Below are 13,983 nucleotides of genomic sequence, written 5' to 3'. Positions count from 1 at the left end.
GATTTGCCAATTGCTCCCAGCTACATCAGCTGCTCCATCAGCTGATGTAGCTGGGATGTGAGCTGAGCTTGACATCGTGTCCTGCCTGAACTAAGGCCATGCTCAATTTAGAAGCCCATCTGCAATGCCAGCATGGGAAAAAAAAAGATTTTCAAAGTGCTTTATTTAGTGTTTTTACCTGTTTAAATCACAGGGTCCGTTTGTTTTGGAGAGGAAGAGATCATTTGTCTCCTAAAAACCTCTTGAACATGTGGATTTTAAGTTGTCAGAGATAAAAGGTGAGCACACTTAGCAGGTGCTGGGCTAATGGCGCATTTCCAACATGCCAAACAGTGTCGGAGAAACACTGATTTGTAATGTGAAACTGCTTTATTATTATTACCAGAGTAAATCACAGGGTCTGTTTGTTTTGGAGAGGAGGAGACCTCAGTGGATAACTCGTCTCCTGAACTATGAACACTGAAGGAATCCTCCAGTCAGTTGGATCAGTGCGTTATTTTTGCAAAAAGACACAGACGCTGCTTAAGCTGCTCATCACATCTGCATTTAGTGCACGACTAAGATCCATCTTTTAAGCTGCGTGTGATCTGACAAAACGATCCACAACTAACTGAACTATAATGCGTTTTGCCTGAGATGTGAATAAGTCACATGTGTGTCAGTCACATGCAGATCTCAAGTCCCTTCGGGTCTGAAGCAAGTCACAAGTTCCTGTAATAAGGATCAAAGGACGTCAATTTGAGTACCTGCAACAATTTAAGCAAGACAAGTTGAGTTATATGAAAATTCTGATCATCCGCTCAAAGTGTAACTTTCTAGCTAACGGTTGACAAGCCAATAAGCTAATAAGTTAGCTAAAAAGACACGTTCACTTACCTTTCTTCATAGGCTTTGTAATGACAGATAGATGTTGTAGTGGTCGTATCACTAATTTTTGAGCTGCAGACCTTGCACATCGCTGTTCTTTTCTGTTTTGATTCGTCCATGTCTATGATAGCTGTCCCGTACTAGTAGGTTGCCAGGTTTGTGCGCATTGCACCAGAAATCACCTGATCATGTTTCAAAAACAATACTTCTCAATATCTAGAAAGATTATAGTATTTATCAAGACAAAAGTCAAGTCCTTTTAGAGTCATCTGTCTCTAGTCTAAGTCTCAAGCCATGAATACCAAGTCAAAGCCAAGTTGAATTTTTTATCAATGTTAGCCAAGCGAGTCTCAACTCCTAAAATACGTGACTCATGTCAAGTCATGTGACTGGAGTCCACTACCTCTGCTTTCCTTTACTTAAACCGTTCTGTCAACTACTGTGTCATATCTCATTTATTAATAACATTTATTTATGCACAGGACAACACATAAGAAGATGCAGACAGTGAATAAGTCAGTGAGCATCATCATTTTGCAGTACGGGAACATTGTGAAACAACAGTGTTTGCACCAGTGGCTCCACCAGCTGCTCTGCCACTGCTGAGAACATGCAGTGTTGGTTTCCTTTGGTTTTGTCATAATGTGGACGTGTGTAGATGATGGAGAAGTGGTGAAAGAAACACAATCAGACCAGCTAACTCACATGGTGGCTGCTGATATTTTTGATAGATGTCTCCACAGCTGTACTCTTTGTAAAAGCTGTGCCTCATTTTCTTGTTGGACCCTGCCTTACATACCAACTGCGTGAAGCTCACAACCTGCTGTGGTTTTGTGGCATTTAGCAACTATCCTGTTCCAGTGTACTTCATCGTCCTCCTCAAACCCTCGGATCGTTTTGAAGTCTGACTCTCTCGACTGCTGTTGCTCTTTTTTGATGCAGCATGTCTATGTTTGACATGTGTAATCATGTCTTTCAAACTCTTCCCCTGGCCATATACAAGTTTTTGCAGGGTTTTTACATTTGCACTCATGATTCAGGCTGCAGTATAAGTAGATTTGGTTAATCGAGTGAAATAGATAAGTATACCTTTACATAAAGGCCTAATAGACTAAACTGAATTATGATGAAAGTGACTTAAATGGAAATGTTTTTAGAAGTCTCAGCTCCAACCCCTTGCTTTTTTTCTCAGATACCCCTCTTTAAGGCCTCATAGCGTTAACATGTGTGTGTTTGAGCCAGACAGCGTTACGGTGAAAGGATGTCGCTGTGTTTGTGTGTGTGAGGGAACAACACCGCTGACCTGTGCGATGACAACACCACTGCAGACACAGTAATTACAGTCGTTACTGCGTCTACGCATGCAGAGGGGAGAGTGATGTGTTTTCTGAAGCATCTGCCAACAACGTGACGGCAACCATTGAAAAAGAGGGAATTGGCTTGAAAAAAAAAAAAAAGAATTAAGTGACGAGGTGATCATGACATGAATGACGGGAGATGATAATACTGTTATTTGTCAAGAGTTAAGGAAGTTTGTCTTTTACCCAGAGGACCAATGAACAAAGGCAGGCATGTAACTAATGATGTCATTAAAAAACTGGGTTAAATTCGGGCGCACCAGACTAGATGCATAGCTTGTCAAATGACTTAATGCAGCAATTACAATTATCTCTTTCCAGTCTGATAGTCTGAACCTTGGACTACATGAGATGGAGAGAATCAACATGAAACTCACTTGTCTTCGGCACACGGGTGTCTGCGCCATGCAGAACTGTGTGTGCTCAGTGTGTGTGTGTTGCCAGCGCATGCCACAGCTATGACTGTAAAGTGTCTGATCTTTGAATCACATCCAAAATGCAACAGGAGAATTTAATCACTTTGCCGAAAGAGAGAGGAGGAGAGCTGGAGAAAGACATGAGACAATTGGACCGAGCTGCCACTCAAGCTTTTGGCAGCAGAATTTATGAGCTCTGCTTGTGGCGCATACCTGCAATACGTCCTCTCGTCCTGACCATACATAGAATCAGGCACAATCAGGCAGCCGTGATATAAATATTGAGTTGAGACATTTTGGCAGCTGAAACTGTGACCTAAATGCTGAAACTATGAGCGGCTCTGATGAGTGTTTCTTAGAGGCAAGAGAGAAAATAAAACTAATGAAGTTACTGTAATCTTTTTATAGACTATCTGAACCGTCTGGCCGGCTGTGCCATCAATCATAGATGGTGAATGGCTTCACTGGCTGGAAACTTCAGTTTGATGTGTTACACGTATACTCAGGGAAGTTGTTTTGGGGGGTATTCTGATGGGCAACAGTGGCCATGGAGATGCTTTGCTATTATTGCTTTTATCGTTTGGTTTCCTGGAGACATTCAAGTAGTTTTTAGACTTACAGCAGAACCCTAATTTTGAAGGACTCAGCTGTAGTGGATGTGAAAAGTCACATTTACAAACAGCAACGGTTCAAACATACTGGACCAGGGCTTGAGCTGTGTCCCATATGCATACTTTATACTGAACTATAAACCTTTTGTGAGTATGTTGCTCTTTATACTGGGAAAAAAAACACTGTTTCCAGTTTATTAGGGGCATTGAGCTAAAACTTGTGCAGTCCTGCAATAAATCTGATCTTTATGAAGGTCATAATGTTGAGTTTGTGTTAAAATTGTTTTAGAGAGGTGTTGATTTTACTTTATGGTCATTTAATAGACTGTAGCTTGTGGTCCTGCTGAATTGTATTGTTATATACTGACAGATTTTTTTATTTTTATTTTTTTTTAGTACTTAGATAACTCATTAATATACTGTATATTGTGCGGGTCAAATTACTATGCTTATAAAAGATGGGAAAATGTGGCAGACAGTGATTCAACAGCAGGTCTTGGAATATCACCAGTAAAAAAAAATAATTTGAATTTTATTTGAAATTCATAGAAGTTATGTAATGTAGGAGCTCAGTTTATGTTCATTTCAATATTTACTTTGAATATATAAGAACTATTGAAAATCTGACGCGAGAACAATGATTCAAACACCCAGATTAAATAAATATTATCACAAAAATAACATTTATTTGGCAAAATATTAAATATTTTCAGTGTTAATTGCGTTTTTTGAAGGACTTCAAGCTAAACTATGCAGGATTTTTCCTAAAAAAAACCCAGAGGTATTCCCTCTTAATCATGATGTATGATAGTCTACAAGTTTGTGATGGTGTATATATCTGCAGAGATTCGTCCCTCTGCCTGTATTTTTGTGTTTTCTTTGTATTTTTTGTGTTTGTTTACATTTATGTGCATGTGAAATCGGGGTAGCAGCCAGTTGCTAGATCATTGACAGCAGGCGTCTAAGAGAGACAAAAAAAATGCCAATGTAACGAGGTGAAATGCCAAATGAGAGTGAATCTGGGGTTGGCTTTTACTTTCACTTTTGGTGGCGAGCGTGTTTACAAACAGTAATCTACAATTCTGCATATTCATTAATGTTGCGTAACCGCTAATCCTGTTAGGGGCTGCGGGGGGGCTGGAGCCTGTCACAGCTGACCATGGGGCGAGAGGCAGGGTACACCCTGGACAGGTCATCAGACTATCACAGGGCTGACACATAGAGACAGACAACCATTCACACTCACGTTCACACCTACGGTCAATTTTGAGTCACCAATTAACCTGCATGTCTTTGGACTGTGGGAGGAAGCCGGAGCACCTGGAGGAAACCCACGCTGACACAGGGAGAACATGCAAACTCCGCACAGAGGGGCTCCCACACCCTGGGGTTCGAAACCCCCGCCCTGCCTTCGAACTGGGAACTTTCTTCCTGTGAGGAGACAATGCTAACCACTGCATACGATCCTTTATAGTATACCTTTAAACATATATACAGTATTTTCCAGAACACGTTGCCTGACATGACACCATCAGAACTCCTCTTTTAATATCACATTTTGCGATGCTGGCCAAAGCTAGAGATTTATGCAGTTATACAACAGATTATCAGTGACTATCAACACAAAAGTTCAGCTCAGCTTGAACAGCGGATTGCTCTAGATTTGATATGTTTAACGACACAGCTCGATACGACGCAGCTGTTGACTTTATAAAACATGAAAACTTTTTTTTTGGCAGTCATTGCTCATTCAGGTCTAATAAGCCGCCTCTGTTAATATGCTGCATGTAGGCGGGAGTTCTGTAGAATAGACAAGCCAGTGGAGACTTGAAGTTGTCTTTTCATCATGTGTTCAGATATAGAGCTCCATTATCTGAGGAGGTCCCAGCAGACTCAAGCCAAAACCATGACCTCACTGCACTGTGGGAAATGTCCGTGGTGTTCTACCTCCATGGCTGTTTAATTCAATCATGTTTTTCTCTCTGTCCGAGTAATGATAGGGATTCACATGAATGTGGCTGGGATTCCCAGTGACTATTAAAGGAACGCTCCCCTGAAAGTTATCTTTTGAGTATCAGATACTCAGTCCCGTTAGACTTAAAGCATGGCTCTGAAATGTTTGTAACTTGGATTCACAGTTGCTACAATGGATTCCAAAGAAAAGCGACCAAGATTCACTGTACCAAAACATCTGAAGAAACTTCTCAAACTCACTTCTGCAGCATAATGCAGTCAGCAGAAACATTTTTAGCTTTTAATGGGCACCTTTTGAACAACTCTAATTCAACAGCTGCTATTAAATTCTATGGATTTTCGGACTGTACCAAATAGTTTGAGCCTTCCAAACTTCAAAATTCAAACGCTGCACAGCTTTTTCTTTTGCCATGTTTAAACATTGTATTAGGATTGTATTACTGCACAGTTGCAAATAAAGATTAGGCTACACTCATTCATTCATTCATTCATCTTCTAACCGCTTCATCCTCTTGAGGGTCGCGGGGGGGCTGGAGCCTATCCCAGCTGACATCAGGCGAGATGTCCAGGGTACACCCTGGACAGGTCGCCAGACTATCGCAGGGCTGACACATAGAGACAGACAACCATTCACGCTCACATTCACACCTACGGACAATTTAGCGTCACCAATTAACCTAGTCCCCAGTCTGCATGTCTTTGGACTGTGGGAGGAAGCCGGAGTGCCCGGAGAGAACCCACGCTGACACGGGGAGAACTCTGCACAGAAGGGTTCCCATGCCCGGGATCGAACCGGCAACCCTCTTGCTGTGAGGCGATGGTGCTAACCACCACACCACCGTGCCACCCAGGCTACGCTTTTATTAGTAGTATTATAGTGATTGCAGAATTATATTCCAGTGATGGCTACATAGGGTTGTTTTTGACTTCTGTGATTAAAACATTTCCAATAACTTCAAAGCGTCATCATGTCCAAAAGTCAAAATGTATTGAAAAAAAAAAAAAAAAAATGTAATCATTTCCAAAATTCAAATCATGTTTATATCCTATAAAATTTTCTGCTTCAATTCATATTTCTTGCCGTTGAGCTTCTCAAAAACAACATTTTCAGTGTGCTCAAAAAACTGTTTGCCCTCCATTTTGCTGCACACAAAGGGGGACATGCATTTGTATTAATGGGGCAGTAACTAAATTTTGTTTGAGGGTTTTTGAGCTTCGTTTGAAAGCCTCAGTAGAGGCTTTAACTGTAAAATACATAAATTGGGTACAGCCCTAATGGATTTATTACCTTATTGTTTCATGCTCTTGGCCAATATTACAGTGCTGTCCACTGTTTTGTTTTAACTTTTTGCCAGCAGGCCTCCCATTTATGTCCCAGCCAGCTGGCATCTGTCATTGGCTAAACTGGCCTGGTTGGGATCCTTGTTCGCAAAATTTGTGAATCCTTGCAACAAAAATCAATCTACATTCTTCTAGAGGTGGCAAAACCATCTTGCTTTTGAGCCTGTAATCTCCCAGGCTTCTTGAATTGTAAAGAACGCACGCCACTGCGACTCTAAAGAGACAAATGTTGCACACATTGAGCAAAGTGACTGCAGCTGGATTTTCCTCGTCTGTCTGTGACAAGGAGACAGAGATCTAGAGTTTGTGATCAAGCACAATAAGGGAAAACAGAAATGGAAAAAAAAACTTTGAGGAAGACAAAAGGAAAATGACTATGTTTATATGCACACTAATATCACACTATTATTCTGAGTATGTCATGTAAACAGTATGTTCTGTTTGGATATTCTGAGTTAGGCCTTTCCCAAATTAAGCATTTTCCAGCATTAAGAAGTATTAAAACATGTAGGATAATTATGACAGTATTATTCTGGCTTTAGGAGCATTCTTTGGACGTGTATAGAGCACATTTGGAATTCGGAATATTCATCTCAATTGGGGTTTTTACTGAGTTTGCAACACACAACCTCTTCACTGTTTATGTTCAGCTCTGTGTGTTGACATGAATGTGTTGTACACAAACCAGCTAGCCAACAGTTTGCAAGGCTCTGGGGTAGAGATGAAGAAACACACCAACTTTTAAACATTATTAAACAGGGATTTGGATACATTCAAGTAATGTAACTGCCTTCTTTTCAAGAAGGTGGTTGAAGGACTGAAAGAGGGAGGCTGTCACTGATGGTACACAGCAAAATGGCACAAGCGACAGCCGTTCCACTGTCCTATATTTTGGCATGATAAACGACATGTTAGGGCACGTTAATCACAGTATGCGAGGCTTCATGTCAGTGGGAATGTTAGTGGAAATTTAATTGTTATTAGCCATGTAAACATTTTAGTATGAATACTGTCTTTGTCAGAACAAGGAAGAAATCGGGAATATTTTGTACGTGTAAACGTAGTCACTGATTGAAATTAACTTCTGCTCATTAGGGTCTGGGCAGCTAAGCTGCCAGGACACTATTGTAATCCTGGGTATTCTTCTTCTTCTTCTTTCTTCTTTCTTCTTCTGAGGAAATCATACTTCCCATGGGTGAAAACTCACCATACTTTGTACAAAGGTCCAGTGTCATGCCAGATATCCTCAGCTGTAAACTCAAGCCAATAGTCCTGATGGTGGCGCTACAGCAAGCGTCTAAAGTTCAAAACTTACTTACTGAAGAAACTTTGTACATTTAAACCTATTAAAAATTATGAAGTTCATCACTCTGTTTTTTTTTTCAAAACCTGTAAAACTTCTTAAACCTATCTCCTCCCACAATTTTTGCTCAGTTGACACCATCAGTGGCCTTGTGAAGACCTCCTCAGAGGTTAAATACCTGGGTTTTCCACACCAGTTTGTCAGACTAGTTCCAGCCTAGTGAGACAAGCATGAACTGATGAAGCCTCTTGGATAAGAGGTGAAACGTCTTCTAAGACAAAATTAAGTACAGTTGCGTTCGATTCAGTTGCCTAGAGATAACTATGACCTGGATAAATGAGAATATCCACAGGCATATATGAAAACATGCGTTTACAGACTCTAACACAGCACGTGCAGTGTAATCCAGGTCTTGTATATCCAGTTGTATGCTCCCAAACACATTTTTGCTAAAATAATATGATTAATCTACTTGTCAGTGCGCAAGACAAGACAAGTTTATGCTAAAGTGTTTTTAAATAGTTAGGTTTTTGCAGAAATGCATGTGTTTGGGAAGCACTGAGCATACGACTGGATAAGTTAGACTTTGGTTATTCTGCACGAGTTGTGCAAGAGTTTGTAAACAAGTGTTTTGCTGTAGATTTGCTGTTGTTTAACGTGGCCCCCTAAGACTCCAATTGATTGAGAATTTTCTCTGTTTTTGGATTCTTCATTAACCGTGGAGGCATGCAAGAAAAACAAGGTTTTCTTCATAAATTCAACATAACACAGGGTGCGTAATAGCTATAGAAATTATCATTTGGGTAGTGAAGTATTCCTTTAACTTCCACTTTGGCATCTGACAAAGACCTGGGACTGATGAGGTGCCACTGGAACTCAACCTCTGTTAAGGTTATAGTGTTCAATTTTTGTCAGCATTAAGACAGAGAGAGGTTGGTTGAAGTCTGAGGTTATTTTGGAGTTCTCTGTGTTGTATTGTTATTTTATTCCTTTACTGCATGTCTGAGAAGACCAAATGTTATTCTTTCCACCTGCCCATACTTATATTTTGTCCGTCAGTGTTTGTGAGATCACACTGTTTGTATTATGCAAAGACTTAGCCTAGATTGCTGGGGAATTAGACTTCATAAACCTAATCAAATTGTTCGACCATGAGTTATGAATTGTAAATATGAACCACATTGCCGGCTTGACATCTTATAGCAGAGGGATTTCCGATAACATGCCTGCTTCACACGCTCTGCCCTCCTCGGAAGTATGACACAGTTGCTTCAACAGGTACTGAAAAGGATATCACCTACGTCAAACCACAGAGTCCCATTATGAATGTTTGACGCTCCATTTAGAGGGAGTATTTGCTTACAACACGCACTGTACTGTACAGGGTCAGGGGGCTGGCAGCAGAGACAGGAAGAGATGATGTCACTGCCCGGGGAATATCTCTGAATCCTTCCCGACTTGGATGTTTAATTTACAGCACATTAGCCAAAGTGATACCATATTGTTACCTATGACCTACTTTAATGTTTAATGTGTGTTTGTGGTAGAACATATGGCACTGAACATGACTCTGATGCCGCAACATGCAGGGTGACATAACTTAGCTGCATTGGTGTCACACCTTCCACTCAACCCCGATTTGTTAGCACTGCCAAAGAACTGTATACCTAGTATTTGCATTTTTGACTCTTTTCATACTGTCAGTCAAATACATATTTGCAAACATAGACTGAGTGAAAATTTTACTCTTATAATGCTTAAAAATGAACGTTTTGCCTTTATTTCATAGAGGACAGACATGTGACAGGAACTGAAGGGGAAAGATAGGAGGGATGATATGCAAGTCCACGGCCGAGCTCAAACTGGGAAATTTACTCCAGAGACTCTGAGACGCCCAGTCACATGAACTTTAAACAACTCCCTATCTGAGTAAGTGTCTTCCCCACAGTACTCAATACTCAAACCCACTTGTACTTTTTCACATCTGACTGCCATGTGGGGAAATGCATGTGGCCTTTGCGCCAAGAAAACAGTCGGCAGAACAATGGCAGAGAGAACAAGAAAAAATTTCAGACAGCGGTACAGGCCCTGACCGACAAGGTGCAGAGGCATTGTGCAAAACTTCAGGTAAGGGATTTAAACATGACAGAGAGAAACTATATTTGGGATTTAATATCCCAGTCTGTCAGTGCTGATGGTGTTGCATGTGGGCGTGACAGCCCGTATACATCCGCTTCAGTTACCACCAACTCTGTAAAAACGCTAAGAACTTCACTGTAACTGAGTGTGGCTAGGAGCGCTAATCTTTGTGAATTAGACTGTTTTTGAAATGAGGCTCATTTGTACTGAAAGGGGGCGATTTGGTGCCAAATTTATGATGTCAAATGTATAATACTAATTTAAGTATTTCTACATTGTAACATTATATCTTCTATGCAAGTAACGGTATAGTAGCCTAAAGCATCTGAACACACCTTCCACCACTGTCCAGTACACTGCAGCTAGACAATATAAGTTATGATGTAACTTGACGTGTCTTTTCAGTCTTCTTTTTCCATTATACTCTTTGATTTACAGATGCAGCATTTGCGTCAACAGAACTGGATACACAAAAATCTGCAGTGCTGTGAGTCAACACGAAGACATTAAATTGCCCACTTCATTCGTTGTTTATATCATACTCCACAGTCAAGCATTCAGAGATGTGTCAGTGTTTCTGAGAATCAAACATACATGCTCGGTCAGTGCCTCTCCCGTCATCACAAAGAATACAATAGACAGACAGAGAGCACGAAACTCATTTTGGCAAATACTTCATGATTAATGCCCCTCTCCCTTAGGACCCCATGTTTACGTAATAGCTTCAGGTCCGCCAGGGCACAGACAGAGGCCTGTGCACACCAGCATAAACAGAGCACGGTGACACATTCACTCACTCACATGCAAAATATGAAATAAACAGTTGCTTTTATTTATTGTCATAAGCCGTGGCAACAAGTGTTTTTAGAGGCAGGAGAGTGAGAACTCAAGACAACTGCACTTTGTAATGCTCTGTGTGACGGATGTGTGGTGTGAAAGCCAAGGAAAAGGCAGGATGTCATTTGTTGTGACAGTGTCACACTGTCAAGGAGCAGAGCTTAGTGACAGTTAAAACTTTCACCTGTGACTCAATCAAATGTCAGCTGGGGTCAGAGTCATCATACATGTGAAACTAATGAATCTTAAATGTCCAGTGTGCAGGATTTAGGGGGGTGTATTCACAGAAATGGAATGTAATATTCATAACTGTTTTCATTCGTGTATAATCACTTGAAATTAAGAATTTTTCGTTACCTTAGAATGACCTGTTTATTCTACATACGGAGCGAATACTCTTTCCCAGAGTTTGCCATGATGTTCTACAGTAGCCCAGAATGGACAAACCAAACACTGGCTCTACTGGTTCACCATAGTCCTCCTACAGGCTTGGCACATGTTAAAAGTTAGTTGGTTGCCACTAAATCATACACACTGGACCTTTTAGGATCCTTAAATACATGAGCATTAAAGGTGCATTGTGTAATGCCTGGCCACATGCTCCATCAAATAAGGGGCAGCATCTCACCTCCTCCCACCCTCCTACAGTATATATTATATTAGTAAGCCATGCCAATGTTAACTGTTGTTTTGCTTCTTTTTATATCACCTTTCTTTGCTGCAGAACCATTGTTTTTTTTGCCAGGAACAGGTTGTTTGGATGGTGATAAAGATCGCTTGCCAAAAGCTTCAGCCATCTTTGTTTACTGTGCCCCTCACTGGGAGCTGTACCTTCAACGTAATTGACAGTCCCTCGGGTTAACTGCACTTCTTCGTCCTCTCACGTTGGACTGACGATGGACTAAATACTCACTATCACCTCTTGAGTCTCAAGTGGTTTTACAAGACACAACAGCTAGCTGGTTAGCATGCTCATTTCACTAGGTATCTCTAGCACATAATACATAGAGGTCTTTGACATAACGTCAAAACTGCTACTTCTTCACATTCTGCTGATAATGCTAGTTTAATTTCCTAAAGTTTTAAACTACAATTCTGTCTGTATCTTAAACATTGTCCCTTTAAATTGCAGACATCTGTTAGATAAGATTCTGACACAAGAGGGGAGAGTTTTGCTGTTGTTAGGTATAGGATTTAAAATCTGTTTGTACTGGATCTGCAGAGCTAACACTGGGGATTTACTGTGTCTGGTTGTGTGAGGAATGGATATACATGTCACATTTAACTTTTCTATATGGTCCCAATGTCCCAATAGTCATTTCAAAGAGTCATTGTAGGGCCTGGGCTCCGACAATCTCCCATTGTAGATTAACAATGACAAGACTAGATAAAGAAATTATTATATGAGCAGAGCAGGAATTCACAACAGGATCAGCTGGAAATGGCTGCCAACTATAGAGAGTTACCATATTTTCAAAAAACAATGTGCACAATGCGTTCACCGTCTTAGAATAATGAACAGCCTCAGACTGAGTCAGTCAGTCTTAGAAATAGTTTACAAAACTCTGATTGAGAGTTTGCTAATATTCCACTTGACATCATGGTTTGGTCATGACTTCAGGGCGATGAGTCAGTTTGTTACGATACTTGGCGTGGCCAGAAAAGGTCATGATCGTCTTCTCATCCTTTGTTCCCTCAGAACTCTGGAGGATGCTGTTGGGTTCCTTTGACAAAAGGATTTTAGTCTCAGTGCAATCAAAAGTTTAAACTCAAGAAAATCAAGCTTCAAATCCCTGTCCACAGTATTTTGGGCACATTACAATATTGGGCTTCTTGCGGTATTTGCAGTAGTCGAGTGCATAATTATACTATGTGTTTCCGGTAACTGCCAACAGTGCCCAAGTGTTAGACCTGCAGGCGTGTGAATATTTATCAGAGCTCACTGGGACTCGCTTAATGAGGCCTTCTTGTGCCTCGTGCAGATATATGATGGTTCAATTAAGCTCAGATCTTTGTTAAATCCAATGTTATAAAATTCTTCATGTCAGCTGATTATTGTCGGATATAAACTGTCTATGAGTGCATCATTGAGTTAAGTTGAGTATTGTGTGTTGAAATTTTTCAGATGTGAGACACTGTCTACTGGTGGTTCTTGAACAGACTATTTTGTGTTTTAACATCTTGTTTTGATTATTGTATTCATACTTTTCATCACCATATTGCCATATTTGTTTTATCAATGTGTCAGAGTAGGTAAAACCTTTCTTTAGACACGTAATTTTGAGAGGAGTAACTCATGCATTGAAGCCATATATCTGAATACAGCCCAGATGCTGTATAGAAAACCTAAAGGGTGCAGAACAATGTAATCAAACCTAAACCACAAACCATTTATACAAGCTTGACAAACATGTTGCTTTAGCTGGGTGGCTTTGTGAACCCTCTGCACAGACAACATGACTTATCCGACACGTGCCACCACTTGTTGTCTCAAAGACAAGTCATCAGTAACTGAGGTTAAACCAACACTTAAACCGTAACAGTAATGAGGGGAACAAAAGATGAGAGAAAGTGCACAGATAGTCGGAGACAGACAGGGCCTCAGGGATAACCATCTCAGTCTAATCATCACCAGCTATGTTTAAATTTTGGCTGCGTCCCAAAAGGGGGGAACACTTTCATTAACCCTACAGTCAATCCACCGTGAAAACAAACACATTAGCCCCCCATTCTATGACTCACCGCCCTTTCACATCGACCACGAACGCTAGCTCTGCCAAGCTTTTTCCTGTCCGCCATGCCTCGCCCTTCCTCGCTTGTTTCTGCCACCACTGTGCTATCTCGCTTTCAACTTTTAACCCTCAGTGCTGGAAGCTGGATGAGGCAGAAACTGTGTGACCTTATCGTTTTCACAGACTGCACAAGCGGTTGGAATGAACAGAATTATCAGCGAGACTGGATCATATCTATTAAACATGTTTTTGTGCATATTTTTCAGGATGATGAGTCCGTACAGTACAGCTGGTTGCTTATATCTCAAACATAGCCCGTGATTTTTAAAGGTCCCATATTATAAAAAGTTAGATTTCCATGTCTTTTTTAATATAAAGCAGGTAAAGAGAGAAAAAAGAAACATG

The 13,983-nt window shown here is 40.7% G+C and overlaps 1 long non-coding RNA gene across 1 annotated transcript in view; it reads left to right on the top strand.

Moving 5' to 3' along the window:
- Positions 1 to 11,046, top strand: part of LOC125898741 (uncharacterized) — a 30,803-nt gene extending 19,757 nt beyond the window's left edge. Inside the window, exon 5 of the long non-coding RNA XR_007450646.1 lies at positions 9,660 to 11,046. This is a non-coding gene — a long non-coding RNA (uncharacterized LOC125898741). The remainder of the gene's footprint in view (positions 1 to 9,659) is intronic.
- Positions 11,047 to 13,983: the final 2,937 nt, after the last annotated feature.

Source organism: Epinephelus fuscoguttatus, linkage group LG12 (genome assembly GCF_011397635.1).
Source record: "Epinephelus fuscoguttatus linkage group LG12, E.fuscoguttatus.final_Chr_v1".
NCBI classification, from domain to species: Eukaryota; Metazoa; Chordata; class Actinopteri; order Perciformes; family Serranidae; genus Epinephelus; species Epinephelus fuscoguttatus.
The sequence above is the reverse complement of the archived record's forward strand: the minus strand, read 5'-3'. Positions and strand labels throughout refer to the sequence as shown.